This window comes from Etheostoma spectabile, chromosome 7 (genome assembly GCF_008692095.1).
Source record: "Etheostoma spectabile isolate EspeVRDwgs_2016 chromosome 7, UIUC_Espe_1.0, whole genome shotgun sequence".
NCBI lineage: Eukaryota > Metazoa > Chordata > Actinopteri > Perciformes > Percidae > Etheostoma > Etheostoma spectabile.
The window spans coordinates 27,288,380-27,307,425 of NC_045739.1; the positions used below are offsets into that span (position 1 = coordinate 27,288,380).

A 19,046-nucleotide genomic window follows, 5' to 3' on the forward strand; every position below is an offset into this window, starting at 1 on the left:
GTATGTGGCGTTTTCTTTTGTGGAGTGCAAATGTTCCACCAAAACAAGTTCCTTCCCGAGACTTTTTAGCAGAGGCACCGTCGCTGGTCCGGAGCTTTAGCGCCGCCCAAGAAGATTGTGATTGGTTTAAAGAAATGCAGACAACCCAGAGAGTTTTTTTCTCCTAACCCAGAAAGAATGTGTGTGGTGTATGTAGTGTGGGTGTTGTAGCCAAAACTTACTCCAATGCACTGGGGAGACAGGTCTGGCAACAGGTGTGTGTGTGTGTGTGTGTGTGTGTGTGTGTGTGTGTGTGGTGTGTGTGTGTGTGTGTGTGTGTGTGTGTGTGTGTGTGTGTGTGTGTGTGTGTGTGTGTGTGTGTGTGTGTGTGTGTGTGTGTGTGTGTGTGTGTGTGTGTGTGTGTGTGTGTGTGTGTGTGTGTGTGTGTGTGTGTGTGTGTGTGTGTGTGTGTGTGTGTGTGTGTGTGTGTGTGTGTGTTACCTGGGGCCGCTCCGTCACAGTGATTTAAAAAGAACTCACAATGTAACAATGACATAAAGCAGGTCAGATCCAACAATGAGGACCAACAGTGTAGAGTGTAAGTGAGGCCATCGGGGCTCACCTCTCCTCCACCTCAGACGCTCACACAATAGAGCCTCATTCTGCTGCCTGTCTTGTGCCTCTTGTTTGCTCGGCCTTCCACACGCCACTGCACCCACACCTAATCACTTCAGAGCGGCTCATCTGAACCCTTCAGATCATGGGGCAGGGCAGGGGATCAGAGAAAATTCATGAGTTTCATCCAGTCTCTCCGGTAAACAGGTTGAATCTCTATCCATGCGCTCTAACAGATGTGTTTAAGGCTTCTTAGTAAAACATTTGTAACATTTTTTTTAAAAATCCTGCATTATTTACATCCATGTTAACTAGCTTGCCTACCTCAGTACCTTTTATTGGCAGAATGCTGCATGTCTTATACCAGTAGATTATTAATGATTGTAGATCATCCACCTGTAGATCATGGGAATAGTGCATAACCATTGGTAGGGTTGGGTACCGCATCACCTGCACACACCAGGAACTCTCACATGCACACAGACAAACCAAAAGGCAACCCACTCATAAAAGAAACAGCTCTGCTAGAGGTTGAGGACTCCACAGGGATCCTTTTAATTATATTCCCTGCAGTAACTGGATTTACTTTGCTAGATGTGTGTTGACTCAGAATGAGAAGACAGCAGAGTCTTTCTTCGACTTTGTTAACATTGTCTCCACCATCAACAATCTGCGGCATATCCGTAGCCGTTCCGGCCCCGACGTGTAGTCCCACTTTTGGGGGGCCGCACATCAGCTGTGGCGTAGCTACGGCGGCTGGGTACACAGGCCCTGTAGCTATGGAGTTACCCCTGAATGCACCACTGTATGTACATCTTGATGTATTGCACTGCGTCAGCATGTTTGTCGTCCAACAAACGGTTGAGTTTCTTTTCTCTTTTGAAGTGCCCGGTGTCTAACAACATAGTGGTGTCATGAAGTGAACGAGTCAATGGCTTTATTTGACACACTTGTATGCAAAAACCTACTGGGCAAATAGGGCTGCTCTACTATGGAAAGATCACGATTATTTAACAAAATAACTCATGGACTTTTGGAAATATGTTGCATTCATTGAACTTGAACGGATTTTTCTCTCACCTTTTTGCTCACCAAAGCGCTGCTCCTCTCTCTTCGCCATCTTCACTCGCGCTGCTTTTTAAATGTCACCAGACACCACGAACAGGACCTCGCTGCCTGTTGGCTGAGGGAGTTCAGCCTTCAGGAGGGGCAAGAGTCTGAGCGTCATTCAGAAAATGAGACAAAATAGGAATTTGCTGTGCAAAACTATCGTTTTTCTCAATTGAATTGTTTTTGTGATCGTTAGGACCCAACATCGAAATTGCAATCAAAATTTGATTAATTGCACAGCCCTATGGGTAATAAACCTGTTTCTGATGTCGGACTGAATGTGCAAATGATCATTCTTTTTCCCCGACTGCATGTGTACACGGCTTCCACTGTTTGCTCATATTCATCAACCTTTTATCATGATGGATGTGCACCCCCACATCCTCATGCTTGCCTCATATTTGCGACAGTATTAACATAATGGGGCCTGTTAGAATGCAAGACCTTCCCCCCCTAACCACTCATGCCCTTGGTAGTTTTACCCCCGCAACTGACCCAGCCAGAGCATTAATTACCAGCTGAGGGCACGTTGTTGTGTCTTATCTCGCTCCGGCATGAGGACTCGTCAGACAGTCGTGTGACGAATTTCTTTTTTTTTGGGAAGGTCATTTCTCAAAGAGAAAAAACAAATGAGAGTGACATCCTGTAAAGGCTGTGATCTAACACAAGATCTACAGCTGACACTTCTACAAAAGTCATTGGATCCCAATTACACAATTACAGGTCTGTGGTGCTTTGTGTGACGCATGCTGCTCCTCATGCAGGGCCCGGTCAACTTCTATAGAGCACACACAGGCAGCATGGCTCCGTATGCTGGGCCTGGCTGGACCTCCATGCACTGATGGAGAGATGGAGAGAGTGGGGGGGCGGCCCATGGAAAGGCGCCCCGAGTAGTTGGGGCACCTTGGCAATGCCCAGGAGGTGAACTGGCACCTCTCCGCCTACTAGTCCACCACCATACTTTGGTCCGTACTGTGACAACTTGAAATCACCAGTTGCATCAGCTGTTTGAAAATGCAGCAGAGCCGCCCCTTTAACATTGATTGTTTTGATTATTTTCCGGTGCGCAACAGCAAGGAGAGAGAGTATTTCTGGGGACTCAATGCGCAGCAATACAAGTAGGGAAAAACAGTACGCAGAGTCGGCGGAGCTACAGCTCAGTGCGCAGCAATACAAGTAAAGGTCGTTTTAATCCCTTAAACATGTTGTCTAAACCGCTACACACGGCTCCGTTAAACCTCTGAACAATCACTCTGGATACAACTCTGGATCCAACTCGCAGCCGTTTACTGAGACCCCGCTAAAACCCGGACTGGATTATGGACTGACTGACAAGACTAATTGACTGACTGATTAGACTAAGAGTCTGTAAGTGTCCATTTTGCTTTCCGTGAAATGTTATTGTCGGTTGCATGTACGGTTGGACTAGGACTAAAAACTGTCTTGAGATCAATTAATTTATGTTTCTGTTCTACTCCACAAACGAACTAAACTATAACGGGCGGATGTGGCTCAGTGGTAGAGCGGTTGCCTGCCAATCGGAATGTTGGTGGTTCGATCCGGTCATTGTCGAAGTGTCCTTGGGCAAGACACTGAACCCCGAGTTGCCCCCGGTGCTACGCATCGGAGTGTGAATGTGTTGTACGGCAGCCCCGGCCACAGTGTATGAATGTGTGTGAATGGTGAATGTTTCCTGTAGATGTAAAAAGCGCTTTGAGCAGTTGTTAAGACTGGAAAAGCGCTATATAAATACAGCACATTACATTTAAGAAAACCAGAGGTGGAGTTTTTCGTTGGATTTTTGTGGATTTTTCTTTTGGTATTAATGGACATAGCAATTATTCTGTGGGATTTTTTTGAGTGTTTTGCTTAAGTTTTTCTGTTTAAATATATGAACATTTGATTGAATTCTTGATTTGTGTGGTGTTTTGCAGGGTTTATTCTTTTGTTATTTCTTTTGTTTAGGGTGTACATTTCTATATGTGCACGCTTGTGTGGTTTTGTTCTTTATCCTACATACAAAACACAAACCGTATAATCCTGTACTAGACTAAAACTATCTTTGACGTCAGGAGAGAGACCTGGCTGGCACCCCTTGACCATTTAAAATACAAACCATAAAAGGGATAAAGACAAACTGTCACAGTACGGGGACTTGAACCCAGACCCTCCGGTTCCCAGCCCAGCTCTCTAATGACTGACCACCCCCACAAACCGAGAACAAGATGTGGCTTATCCTCAGTTTGTGTTACTGAGCAATATGTTACATTTTTGTTAGTTATTACAGAGAAATAAATGTAATTCTTGACATTGTTTCTTGTTATATGCTGGGGGCTATAACATTGGGTTTTGGTAAATGTTTGTTGTAAGTCAAATTATTATTTGCTCATATTTCAGAACCACAGCCAACTTCACGTGTAACATCAAATACAACTTCATAGTTAATTTCATGTTGGAGATGTAAATAACTCTTCCTGATCTCAAAGTCCGGCATCTCAGTCCAACACTCCACAGCCAGTTTTCAATCGTTTTTACGGCGTGATCGTTTTAATTCTATTGCCTACATTTTTGTAAAATAATAAACCCTGTTACACTTTTTGAAACTATTTCAGCTTTTTTCAGCCTATCAATGCTTTCTGAACATATTGAACACTCTTTAAAAAATATCGCGATAATACCGAAAGCCGTGATAATTTTGGTCACTATAACCGCGAGGTAACATTTCCTAGGTAACACATTACATCCCTAATATAGACTAGCTTGACCTTAGTCTACACCGGAGACATTTCCAGGATTGTTCCGGTCCCGCTGGAAGTTCAGCCGGATATCCCTAATTTTCAGCCAGATGTTCGTTACCTTCCGCTTTCTTTGTGTCTGGTAAATCCAGACAGGTAGCTAGACTATCTGTCCAATTGGAGTTTTCTGTTGCACGACTAAAACACCCTTTGAACGTACACAAACAAGTTTAGATTTTTTTTTTTTGATTTATTTTATTTTCACTACAAAAACATTAAGACAGTGTTATATATTACACAAAAAAAGATGTGATGGATGAGTGCCGAAAAACCCTCCAAGGGGCTTAATAAGTGGCAAACTCCATAGAAACAATAACATTTAACAATTTAAAAACAATTTATGTTATTACGTAAAAAAACTAAACAAAACAAAAACACATTCAATTTGTATGAAACAACTTAAAATTACATTTAAAGCATAAACCCAAATGGAAAATTCAGACAACTTAGGAGCAACAATTTGACTCTCACTTTAAACTGTTCTTTAGAAAGCTCAGTTCCTTCAATTCAATTTCAATTCAATTTAATTTACAGTATCAATTCATAACAAGAGTTATCTCGAGACACTTTACAGATAGAGGAGGTCTAGACCACACTCCATAATTTACAAGGACCCAACAGTTCTAGTAGTTTCCTCCAGAGCAAGCAACAGTGCGACAGTGGCGAGGAAAAACTTCCTTTTAGGCAGAAACCTGGGACAGACCCAGGCTCTTGGTAGGCGGCGTCTGACGGGCCGTTTGGGGTCAGAATGAAGAGTGGCAATAACAAAAATAGAAAAAATAGTAGTTTGTAGCAGTTCTTCTTTCCTGGGGCTACTTAGCAGAGGCCCCGTTACTGCCTCTGGTAGAAACAGTGACGATTGTGATTGGTTTAAAGAAATGCCAATAAACCAGAGCATGTTGTGCTGTGTGGACTAGCCAGACCCTCCTCCGCGGCGCTGTGGACCTTGACTCTTGCCGTTGATATGTGTCTAAGTGAGTGAGCAGAACACAGATGCCCCTCCATCATGAACACACCCTGCACTTCACACATCTCAGCACTTAAAGGTGCATTTAGGTCAAAATAATGTGTGAGAGCAGGCTGAATAGTTGACGGGCTGATTAGCTCAGGTGTGTGTCTTTCCTTTTGTAAGGAGAGATATGTATTTACATGTGGAGGTGAAGGAGCGTCAGATCCATGTGTCCAGCTGGAGAATGGTCTATGTAATAAAGTGGACGTTGTTATGGTGGAGAGATCGGTTCACATGGAGACCTTGAATGTGTAACAATGAGTGATCGTGCAGGCAGCAGGTGCAGCTGAATAACCGTGTTCTTATGTGTGCCCTGTGTCCTCTTCTGCAGTCATCCATCGCCAGCGTAAGACCCGTCCTTACCCAGCATGCTCATTTAACCACGGTTTCATATTCACCCCGTGGGCATTCGATTGCTTTTTGAAATTACCCTCATGTCCCTGCTGGCAATCACATCTCCAGCCTTTGCATTGCATATAGATTGCAAACCAGAGAAGGCGGACAAGTGACACGCTGCAAAAAAAAAAAAAAAGCAGGCGTGTGCTCGCAGCAGCAGTAAGTCTTGTCACGGTTGACTTCGGGGAAATCACGCCTCTCAGTTACACTATCAAAAAACGTGCACGAGTGTTGTTGGCATTACTGTTTTTCTGTTTTTACTCGAAACATCCCACCGCTTTTCTGTTTCTCTTCAAGCCGTCTTTTGCCAAGGTGAATTCATTCATCAGCAGGTCCTTTGGGTTATGCTTCTATTATATTTGTCATTTTTGTTGTCATTTGTAAAAAGAAAGCAGCAATGGCCTTGGAAGGAGAAGATACGCACATGCCTCATCCTGGTGATGAACACATTTGAGAGATCTTTTGTGAATTCTTCTCTTGATTATAATTTAAATCCTTGCCCGTTCCTCTCATTGAATGTAGAAAAGTGGCAGTGTGGGTAAAAAGTTCCCCCCAATCGGTGAAACTCAGAACATGCTGCCAGATATCTTACAACAGAATGCTAACTAGAAACTGCAAAAGTTCAAGTAGTTAATTACACCTAAAATTACACCATAAAAACCTGTTAAACTGTAAACCTGGATGAACATTCTCACCCGTTTCACCTTTATGTATCTGATATTAGAGCCCGACCGATAAAGGATTTTTAAGACCGATACGAATATTTGGTTATTTAAAAATCCAATATGCCGATATATCGGTCCTTTTCAAAAAAAGCACATTAACAAAAAAATAAATAATCAGTGTTGTCCCCAACAGGGACGTTGTAGAGCGTCCTCTGATGGACAGACTATGTAACGCCAACGCTCAAAACATGGTTGACAGTCCATTTTTATTTTTTGAATATTCATTTATCAGAATCATTTATAAATCATTCTGATGAATGAATATTTAAAAAGAAAAAATGTAATTTTTTCCCCCATACTTATTAAATTGGCCATTATAAATGCCGATACCGATAGTTCGGGAAAGGCCCAATATCGGCGGGCCGATATCTCAGTCAAAAGTAAATCCTTTTTAATTTGACTGAAAGAGAAAAATATATTGTTAATCGCAATTATTTCTGAGACACTGTATGGCAACATCTGGAATTGCTCTAATGCTAATTGTGGCTCTGACACATGCTTTGAGGGGAAGCTGCAGCATATGCTAATTGTTGAGGTGAAGCGGGAACTCAATCAGCCCCCGTACATCACTTCTTGGAGCTGGGAGGATGTTTGTTTTTCACCCATTCAGAAAGATCAGCTCAACACAGTTTATATTTTTTTTTAAACAATACCACCCCCGCATTCCCGACTCTTGCTACATGGCAGAGTGAGATCCTTGCCTCCTTCCCTCAGCACACCAACAAAGCAATGTTGTTCCTCTTTGCACATGCCACTGACAGCTTGCGCCACACAATCTCCTGGGCAGGCTCATTTCTCCTCATCTGAATATTTATGAATGTTGTAGGGCGGCCACATTCCATTATCGGGGAGATTACCTGGCATGGGGGCTCTCCATCCTTTCACCCTGCTCACGTCTGTCTGGGAGCCTTGCACTTCATCCAATTGCAGTCTGTGTTTTACTGCGCCTGGCTGCCAGTTGGTGTTGTAGAGGAAAATGAGATGCAAAAAACAGTATGGGGTATGTAAAAAAAAAAAAAGAAAAAAAAAATCTATGAAAGGAAAAAGATGAATGGCGTTTTCAAGGCTACAAAGCCAAAATTAAATTGAATAATTCGCTGAGGTGGAAAAACATGCTGGCACTGTGCCCTCCTTCCTGAGACAAGTATGAGTCCAACTTTCAGGGCAAAAACAAAAAACCCACCAATGTGACGAGACATGGATGCATGCCAGCGCATTTACACTTGAGTACTTCCTGTGACACTCACGAGATTTACTAGCAATCTCGGCAGTCTGCGGAACGGAGCAAACAAGAGGTGGTCAAGGAGCGACAGCAAGTCCACCACCGCACAATGTTCACATTGTTCCCCGTCTGGTTTGAAGTGGGTCTAGCATCCTCCATTCACCCTGCTGGAAACCAACACTGGCGAGCGGGGGGGCTGACCCAAAACGGACTGATAACAATCAGGTCCTGCTCCAGGTTGCTTTACCTTTCTAGATAGTAAAAGGGAGGTTTCCTGAGTAGCAGGAAAGGAACGTAACTAAGTACATTTACTCAAGTACTGTACTAATAAACAAATTTAAGGTACTTGTACTTTACTTACTTGTATTTGTTTACTTACTTGTTTACTTTACTTGTATTTTCCTGCTACTTTCTACTTCTACTCTGCTAATTTTCAGAGAGAAATATTGTACTTTTTCATCCACTACATTTACTTTACAAATTTAGATTTTTGCACACAAAACACACAAAGGCTATTTAGCAGAGGCCCAGTGGCTCGATTTCACACTTAGCCCCGCCCAAGACGATTGTGATTGGTTTAAAGAAATGCCAATAAACCAGAGCACATTTTTTCGACTAGCCAGTACCTCTACTCCACAGCGCTGTGGATTGACTGTAAATCAAACACTGGGATCGCGGTGATGGATTTACCTTATGATAGCAATAATTACAGGTAAACAAAGAAACCGCGATTATGTAAAAGATAAGAATAAGACAATTATTTAATAATTGTGACATGCCTTATTTGGTTCAGAAACGCTATTGTTACGGGTCATGGATCGATAATGGAATCCTAATGGTTAAAAGACTAAGTGCAGCTGGAAAACAGTCCCGTTAATAGAAGCAGTTATACCGGATTGATATTTGTGCTAATATCTGTAGTCTCAACCCGTTTACATGGAGCTCAGTTTGGTGGTGTTGAGCAAACACGATCTTTATCTAATATTATCACTGCAATATCAGCCCAGTTGGCTCTGGTATTAAACATGTGGAAGGCATCTCCTTTTGTTGAGCCTCCTCAAATATCAGTGACATTTTAGTGATGGAACTGAAATTAAAATATAAATGAAATGTAATGAAAGATTAGATTTTCTCCTCAGTGCGGAAAACACAGCTTAAAGGAACACGGCAACTTATTGGGACTTTGGCTTATTCACCGCAGCCATATTCTACCCGTATACAAACCGGGAACTATATTCTCAGAAGCCGAAGCACTGCTACTTGGGCGGAGTGATTAGCGCGACACCTGAACAGAACCGTTGTTACTCTCTGCTCCAAACCACAGGGCTTCTCAGGTGCTGCGAGCAGATCACTCCGCCCACGTAGCAGAAGAAGCAGTGCTTCGCCTGTTTACCTGTTTACTGCTTCCTCTTATTATTTATTCGTCATTCTCATTCTCTATTTCAGAGCTGTTCATATTGTAATGTAATAACATAAAACACTATAAATACTAAAATACTAACATAATACTATTTATTCCAGCACCCTTGGCACTATGCTCCACAATTAAAATAATTATCATAATTAACTCTTGGATACTTTGCACTCTTCATTGCACTATTGTCTCCTGTCTAGATTATTTCTGTTTGGAGTGTGTATATATTAGTGTGTATATATTGTTTGCTGTATTTTGTGGGTTGTTTTGTATGTTTAAGCGCATTGTGAGGAATGTCCTCATACCAGGCAAATAAAGCTGATTCTGAGAATATAGTTCCCAGTTTGTATACAGTTAGAAGAGGGCTGTGTCTCGTGTGACCTTGTTATTTGTACACGCTGTGACTATACAAATCACAACGTGTAAATAGGAAGATGTTGCTGTTATTTTGTCACTGATTGAGCGTGGATGGAGCGTGGCATGTCGTGCAGTTGTTTGGACTTGTGCGTCACCTCTTTCTTTAAATGTTTTTAATTTATACCCACGCTGTGCCAAGGACAAACTCTTTCTGTTGCATCCATGCATTACATTCAGGCCTTCAGCAGCAACAAGAGCACACAAACGTTCAACTATGTGACCTTTGCCCCAAATTTCCAATAACTCAATGTTATTAAAACATCTTGTAATATCTCAACAACAATCGCATGGATTGCCGTTCAATTCTGTACATATATTTATGGTCCTCAGGGGATGAATCTTACTAATTTTTGGTGATCCCCTGACTTTTCCTTTAGTGCCACCATAAGGTCAGAATTGTAATAAATTTGTAATAAAACACTTACAGGACCACAACTGATGACGTTCCCATCGGCAAAAGTGTGGCCAGTTGGGAGATGAGGAGGATGAGGAATGCCTGCTGCCTGCAGGCCTCCTTAAATCTCAGGTGGTTCCCCAGCTGCAGCCAATCACGGGTTGGGCATAAATGCTTTCCACCAATTTTCTCCCGGCTATGGCACACACCTATTTGCATGTGAAAGACAATAAAAGCAGGACACACGCAGCAGACACAGCAACAAATATGACCACAGTCATGACAACGTAACTAAGATGGTGAACATGGCAAAAGTTACATCAGCATGTTAGCATGCTGACGTCAGCATTTAGCTCAAAGAACCGTTGTCCCTATGTGCTGCTAGCGTAGACTTGGTCGGCATTACTGGGAACACCCACTAAAACGGAATTTTGGTTTTTGCCATGGGGGAAAACAAGCCCGTTTTGAAATAATGAGGGTAGCCCTGGTCAGCGGTTGGTCTTTACTCTTTGTCATATTTACGATGTTTTTTTCTTGCTTCGCACATTGCCGCATAGTTCCTTTTGGCATTCTTCACATCCCAAACAAATGTCGCTGCCTGATATTTTGTGATGTAAAACCTCTCCCACAAAGCCACTGGTGAAAAACGTCTGAGCCTCCAGTGACGTGTAATTCTTCATGCTGCTCTGCGAGTAGTTTCCTGTGTGATATAGCACATCGTAGGCTTATACAACTACCATCGCAGTTACCTGCAATTTATTCATTTAACATGCTAAGACATACTAGTCTTTAATGTAGCTTTAATGAATCGACTGTTTGATGACCCTGGGATAACGTTACTGATAATGCAGCTAGCGGTTAACGTTAACGTAACATCAACAAAAAAATGTTGTGACACGACACCTCTGGCCATTCCGTTGGGTTGTTTTAGATAGATAGATAGATAGATAGATAGATATTGATCCCAAAAAATGGGAAATTACAGTCCAGTCCTTTATAATGTACGGATAATCCGACCCAAAATGGCGTCGTTTTTTTTATAATGGGTTAACACTATGTGAGCCAGTCAGAGGGAAAGGATTGTTTTCCCCCGCGGCGACTCCGCCCCAAGCCGCTCCCCCAGATATTTCTATGATATGATCTATGATATGTCATTCATAATCTCAATTCTTTTTATTTTTTATTTTTTTATGGTTGAAAACCGTTTCAATATCCCTTTGTACACGCTTGGTTTTCTTGCCTCCTGATGCGTGCAGTGTTAAATGTAGCTGTTACACATTTTTCAGGATCCCCCTCGGACAGCACTTTTGGAACCATTGGTAGAAACAAAGGTTGAACTTTCGTCCTTCACGCCAGGAATGTTAATGCATGTTAACCTTTGCTGTAAGGCTGATTGACCTGGCCAGTAACTTGACCCCTTTCTAGTTCTGTGCTATTTATGGGACCTCGAACATCCAGGAACTCATAGTGGCCTCGTTATTGCATATTTAATTGCCATCTGAAATCAGACCTGCAGTGCTGAGGAGGGGGATATTTGGAATGATGTTTTTACAGACCACACTGTGGTGTGGCTGTTCTTCTGAACCTTGCTTTAGATTACATGTTTAGTCAAACGGCCTAAACAGCTCTGCGTCTAGAATATCCCAAATTCCTTCCAAGGCAAACCATCGCTTAATTTACGAGTGAGCAGCTATTTCATGAAGCAGCTCAAAAAAAGGGAAGAAAACTCCGAACAGGCAAGATAAAAAAACAAAAAACCCCAACTCATTCAATTTTCTTATTTTGTCAGAAAGTCGCCCCGCTGTGGCACGAGCGTCGTTCTGTGCTGGCACCCAGATGAAGCGGATCAGCTGGCATAGAAGAGGCGTCCATGCCCAATCTCGGATTTGCCCTCCCCTGTTTTGTTATTAACTATCTACTTAGCATGCTGTAGGGTAGAGCCAGGAGGAGGATATGAGAGAGAGAGAACCAACTGCCAAGTGAGCCAACATGCCACTCTATCAAGGACGTTGACTCCTTTGACTGAGGACACTGTCGGTCCTGTGTGTGTGTGTGTGTGTGTGTGTGTGTGTGTGTTGTGTGTGTTTTGTGTGTCAGAGCCTTCGGGTTATTCCTCTGTGTGTTTATTTTTAGTTGCTAGCCACTAAAACTGGGCAAATCCTGAGGCTTAAACCGTCAGGGGGGCCCTAAGTTAGGAGAAGGAGAAGAGGAAAAAGAGGCAAAGCAGCAGATCTTTGGCTTGGCTGAGCAGTGGCTTCCGCTGCATAGTGATGGGTCAGTCACTCATTAGACCCAGGGGATTCAAAACCCGCTAAAAACCTAATAGTCAAATGCACTTTTGACCCTCATTGTTGTTTTACTGTATTCCCTGCACAATTCTTTCATATCTCACAATCCATAATATTGTCTCATTCATTCGGAGTGATTTCAAAGAGCAGTATGTAAATGCGAGCCGTTGCCAGTAATGTGACTCATGTGATGCACTCTTGAGTTGCTCCGCTGATTAGATTAACACCTCAGCGGAGGCTCCAAAACAAAAGCTCGGGGAGCATCCACAGACTCGAAAGAAAAGGGCAGAAATACACACTGCGGACTCTTAGAGTTGTGATTTCACAGTGTTATGTCTTCTGAAGAAACCAGATTTCTCGCATTGCAGATAAAGACTTTGATTGATGTTTGGAAGAGAAGTTGGCGAGAAAAAAGGGCAAATAAAGGAAGGAAAAAGAAAAAGGAAGAAAAAAACTTTCAGTGCAACTGACAGGAACAAGATAACCGTGGAATGAAAAAGCTGTGGACGTAGAGGAGGGTAAAAGAAAGAAAGGCAGATCGTAGAGGTGCTGAAAGCTCTCGGTGCTGCCACAGTGCCGGCTGAATGACAGCATATCAGATAGCAGCCGGATCATGGCGCCCTTGCTGAACTCCTCTGCCAGGGGCTGTCAGCCATAACTGGAGAAGACACTATTGCATGTGCACATGAATGCAAGGCCTAACATTATCTATACATATACTGTATACGTGTGTGTATATATCAGGGCTGTCAGTTAAACATGTTATTAGCGGCTCAAACACAAACCCAATTTAACGGCGGCTCTTTGTTCATCGCAAGATTAACGTTCTTTTTGGCGTAGCAAACTTTGTAGTTTTTTTTACTAGAAGTGTTAGAAAAACTACAACACCACACCGGATCTAGCTAGACCGGAAACAAAGCCACAGGCACGCCCACACACTTGTTAAGGCTCACGAGCCGGCCAAAGAGTGGTAACATACCTGCAGACTAGTTGCTTTTTGGCGAAACATGCCGTTTTGAATGGGGAAATGTCATCCACGTGAATCGTATAGATCCAAAGAGTTTTTACTGGGGGGGTGCTAAAACGGCAAAACCGTTATCTACCAGACTGAATAGCAATGGGGATTTCGGTGCCTTATTTAGGTGCCACTTAAATGCCTTTGCTTCTCTCTGAAAACAGACGATAGGGAGAACTGAAACATGGCCGCACGGGACGCTAGTCAACACTACCCTTAGCAGCAGGTAACGTTAGCCTAGCGTTAGCTAGCAGCCGGAGTAAACACAGTTAAAATGCTGCTGACAGCTAAACGGTGTAAAGTGTGCCTGTATTTCACTGGAGAGGATTCCAACAACATTTTTTAATCAAAAAAGGTACACATTCTCTGATTCCAACTTCTTAGATGTGAATATTTCTTTCACTCGTCTGTGACAGTCAACCGAATATCTTTGTTAGATAGCTGTGGACAAAACAAGACGTTTGAGGACGTCGTCTTGGGCTTTTTCTGACATTTTATAGACAAAACAACTAATCAATTTAATTTGAGAAAATAATCAACAGGTACACTGACAATGAAAATAATTGTTAGTTGCAAACCCTAACCTCCATGGTAGCACAGGGGTGTGATGGTAATTGCTGTAATTATGGGTCTAAATAAAAGCACAGTGATGGGTTTAGCGCATTTAACATCTTTATCACAATAGCTGTCTTGGGCCATCAAGAGGAGCACTTTATTCTCTGCCACTCGCATACAACACCGAAGCAAAAGCACAGATTATACATGGAAACATTGGACTTTAATTTGCCGGTGTGTTTAAATTTATTTTAGGACTAACAAACTAAAAAGATAATATGGGATAATGTCATCCTTTTGGCCAAGATATTTCAGTGGAGCCTCATGTAGTCCTTTATTTCTCCTCTCTTTACCGTCATTGCTTCGCCAACATGACATAATGACTTTGTATAAACACACACACACACACACACACACACACACACACACACACACACACACGTTATCTGTCTGGATTTTCTGCAAACCGCATGTATGACGTAAACATCGCCACTTGCCGTGTTATTGCGGGAAGAAAGTGACTGAGTAAAGGAAACGTGACACGCAGTTGGGTTTAGGAATAGAAGAAACCGACGGTTGAGTTTAGGAAAAGTGTCTCCTGGGTGAAAGTCCTGGATTTTACCCATCCACCTCCCCTACCATCCTACATACCCAGGTTTTTGCCCTTTCATACTACTCGCTAAATTCTACTACGCCGTAAATTCACACGAAGTCGCAAGGTAATATCAGTCAATGGAGGCCAAACAAAGTTGATAAATACGCTTAAAAGTGAGTATGCGTCTTGATAACACAACAGGTCTCCCTCGAAAAAGAGATTTCAATCTCAAGGGACTTCCTGGTTAAATAAAGGTTAAATAAAAAAAAAAACAATAATGCCATACGGATTGGCGTGTCATACATACACCATTTCATAAGATCATTCTGGGTACTGCTGTGCTTACCTTCTGATGGCCGCATGCCAAAGATGAGAAGAGCAGGCTTGGGAATTCAAAGGCACGTGTGCATGTTACACTGCAGCAGACACACGTTTTCCCTTCCCTGTTCGGCGTCAAACTGCATCTTTTTGTCTGGCTTTTTGTTTCTCTCTTTTTATTTTCTCACATTACCTGCTCCGCCTCTCGTTCTCAGCCACAACTGCCTGATACACTATCGACAGGGCCGAGAAAACGGAATCTAATGGTGTGTATAATTCCAAAAATGGTTTCCCTGTAATTTAATGGCGCCTTTGCAGTAATTAGTCCTAGATGGTTGTAATACAGCCAGCCCAAATTTGTATGCAATGCCTTCTATTTAATTAACTAAATGGACTGATAAATAAGAAGCCAATTGCTGTCAGTCCTGCCCTGCATCCGTTAAGTCTTAAAGGTCCCAGTCTAGTCTAGATCAACAGAAGTACATTTCCAGGATGATTAGGGTTTCGGGAAATAACGACAAACTTCAAGCTAGCAAGCTACATGCTAAAAATGGCGAGTTTTGAGGGAAATTAGAATCATGCAACAAGGCAGGCCTGCTTAGTGTTTTTGGGCAATGATTGTAAAGACTTAGACAAGGAATACGGCATTTACACTCTAAATGGGATGTTTCCCAATTGGTGGGATTGCTGTGGAAAAAGTACACACTGCAATATACTGGTAAGATCAAATGATGTTTCACCATGTATCAGCTATTTTAAATAGCTCACCGTACTGTATTGTGTGACCAGTTAACTTCATTTAATATTTTCTGTGGCATTTTAAATGTTCCACCAAAACAAGTTCCTTCCCGAGACTATTTAGCAGAGGCACCGACGCTGCGTCCGGAGCTAACCGGGACCATTGTGATTGGTTCAAAGAAATGTAAAGAATCCAGAGAGTTTATTTTTTCTCCTATCCCAGATTGTTTAGCAGGTTTAACGGTTTAGCAGTAAGTACAGTACAGCCTCTTAGAGCTGCTAGCATGGCCATGGAGTCTTTGCCATGTTATTGAGGTCACATTCAGAATAAACTGTAAACATTACAGCATTTTTATTTTAAATACCTACTTTACTTGTTTATTTGTGTGTTTTGACAGATTTTCAATTGAAAAAGAAGTAGTCAGACATAGGCGTCACCTTTTTTCTTTATACAGTATCTCTGCACTCTTATTCTGTTGTGCTTATTGGCTCTCTGTACACATATCTGCCATCTTGCCTTCCTGTCCCTCTCTCTCTCTCTCTCTCATCTCTCTCTCTCTCTCTCTCAACTGCCCTCCCCTTTCTCTCCTATCTTTTGCTTCCTACCTTTCCCCTCATCTTTTTTCCCCAGATTAAGCCCATGGCCACCTCTGCGGTAGGCTTGGCTCTTGACATACAGTATGTGACCTTTTAACCGTTTGTCTCTGGAGACGCTTCATCTCCAAGGCCTCTCCATTTAAACATCAACCTGAAAACACTGCTGCTGTCGCTGGGTCCAGTTGAGCTTTAATGTTGCCACGCTGCACCTGGCTGACGCAGTCGGCTGGTGGTTGGATTGGAAAAACCTCCTCTGTGTGCTGGGATGAATGATTCCTCCCTCCTTTCAGTTAATAAACGAGCGAATTCTCCAGCAGTGCCTCTTGCATTAACATGAAGTCATTTGGGCTATTTCTACTGTAGTATAATTAGACAAGGAAGCTCTCTATGTAGCCCATATTTTCTGTGAAGCTGAGACAAATCACTAGGGGTCCCGCAGGATGCTGCTGGCTACCGCTGCACCCCGCTCTACGGGGGTAAAAATATGACCGCGTCGCTGAGGCAGCATCTATAGCCTAGACTCCCTCTTCCACTCCGAAGCCATTTGCAGGCCGTTAGCTTTCGGAAGATAACTGATCTGCAACAACCAGCAAACAGTACACATGCAATACAATTTTAAAACCCTACCACAATGCCTTGCGGCCGAGGCGGTTGCATACCCTCCTCCTCTGTGACGGATGGCTTAGACAGGTGTTGGGAGCGCTCGGGAATTTCGGAGCAAATGTCTCAGCCACATGCCGAGTGTTGTGCGCTGTGTGTGGATGACGTTTTGCATCGCCAGTGCCTTTTGTTCGGCACCACAAAAAGTACCACACACCTAAAAGACACCACTCTTGAGCTTGTCCCCAAAAGCTTAGAAACTAGAATCTTATTTTTTTTTTTGTAATTTATTTGTTATTAGCATTTAGTGTCAAACATTTGTACACACATGAAATAATTCTCCCATTAACGTCAGAGCTATATTCTGTCCTAAACATTTCTATCAGATTCCCACTTGTCTCTGACACATTTTTCTTTTTTATAAGAACACAATCTTTAGATACCAATTAAAAATCCTTTTTTTCCAAAAGGTATTTCTCTTTAAGCGTGTCAGAGCTAGGCATTGTTCTTCCTTTCATTATCTTGCTTAAAGCTATTAATCCTTATGTGTGTTAACCCTCTGAGCCCGAGACACTCGCCCACGAGTAAAAAAGTACCTCTGATTCATAGTTTAATAACTTTTGAACCATACGAGCGATTTACTCACTTTCGGTTTTGTTTGAATCCTGACGATTTCATCTTTACGGCGGTCTTTCTTCTGTATTTCTAGCCTCTACAGGGGATTTTCTATCCAGCCTGGAACTTCAGCCTCTTTGGGCTTTAAATCCATACTGTTATATCCAAGATTGGTCCACTTTATATCCATAATTCATCGCGTTTTGGCTCATTTCTGCCGCTGAATCATTCATCTAATCTCTGATCTCCCGCTCTGTGTCTGTACTGTCTACTTTTCAGGAAGTACATGCCCATACATGGGAGATAAAGGCACCCCTCTTGTATGGAAGGCCAGAGGGGACAAAAATGCCTATATACTCTATGGAAGACCAAATAATGCCCTATTTAGACACATATTTACTTGTATAACATTCCTGTGGGTGTAATATCAATAAATATGACATTATTATGTTATTATTGGCATAAGTAAATGTCATGAGAACAAAACGTCTTGACTTATTTGGAAAAAATGCATGTATTTTGTCAACTGTATAAGTTATAATGATTATTTCTTCACAGTGTGACTCCCAAGACATATGACAAGTGTTTTAGAATGGAAAATGGCTTAGAGAGGTTTTACTTATATGTCTGTGATATCAATACATATCTGGAAGATTTATTTTTTTATTTTTTTATTTATTTATCTTTAAGGCCCTACAACCATTTTTAACATGCAAGTGACCTCACTGCAACCCAAATATTCCAATAACCCAGTTTGTCCTAAAAAAAATGATGTTCATATCTTGACTGTAGACAACAGGGTTGATGTTTTACAAGCTTTTTTATAAAATAAATCCAGACGGAAATTAAACTGTAAAAATGGCCTCAGGGCCCCCAGGGTTAAATCTAGTGTTATAGAAACATAGTATCATCTTCTATATTGCATTCTTTTATGATCATTTTCCACATCCTAAGAGTACATTTCACCCATTGATTCTCAGTAATATTTACAGTATGTCATTTTGTAGGTTATGGTCAGCTATAATTGCCTGTATGCGAGTGTGACACATTTTCCACTCTATATTTTTCCATTGAACGTTATATCTTATTGTGTTTTTAAAGGCAATAAACTATGACTATAACTATGAACTCAAAACTTCTTCTGCAGCGCTTCATTAGCTATTCATGTGTAATCCCTCTCTGTGGTGGCTGTTGCCTGAAGTCCAAATCTATTTTGTCTCATCAGCCCAGACAATGAGGTGTGATTAATGATGTGAGGTAATGCCTGGCATTCATCAGCATCTTGTTAGCATACTGTTGGTAAGTAAACACTGTGGGATGAAGGCAGCAATAGCCCAGCACAAAGGTGAAGGAGGTATTCGCCCGTTGGCCTTTTCTTTAGTACTGTCATTACACACAAACAAACAGAAAAACATGCACGTTATACACTACACACACTTCCTGTAGGCCCAAATGAAACCATCAGAACAACATGTACTGTGTGCATTTATAAGGGGTTTTAAAATGTGTGAACATGAGCTCTTACGCCATGCTGTGGGATTTATAGCGGGATGCGTCTCGTCTTGACTAACCCCCAGTTTCCACCGGATGTGTAATGGCTGCGGATCGGCTCTGTGCTCCGCCGTCCGGATTCGTTGCGGAACGGCTGG

The 19,046-nt window shown here is 42.2% G+C and overlaps 1 protein-coding gene and 1 long non-coding RNA gene across 5 annotated transcripts in view; one reads left to right on the forward strand and one right to left on the reverse strand.

The window, feature by feature from the left end:
• Nucleotides 1-19,046, forward strand: part of magi3a (membrane associated guanylate kinase, WW and PDZ domain containing 3a) — a 195,290-nt gene that overhangs the window by 48,758 nt on the left and 127,486 nt on the right. The gene's annotated exons all lie outside the window — the stretch shown is intronic.
• LOC116691983 (uncharacterized) lies at nt 1,760-10,908 on the reverse strand. The gene is made up of 3 exons (XR_004332605.1): nt 10,808-10,908; nt 3,137-3,146; nt 1,760-1,770 (listed from the first exon to the last, which is right to left on the reverse strand). It is a non-coding gene; the product is annotated as an uncharacterized LOC116691983 (long non-coding RNA).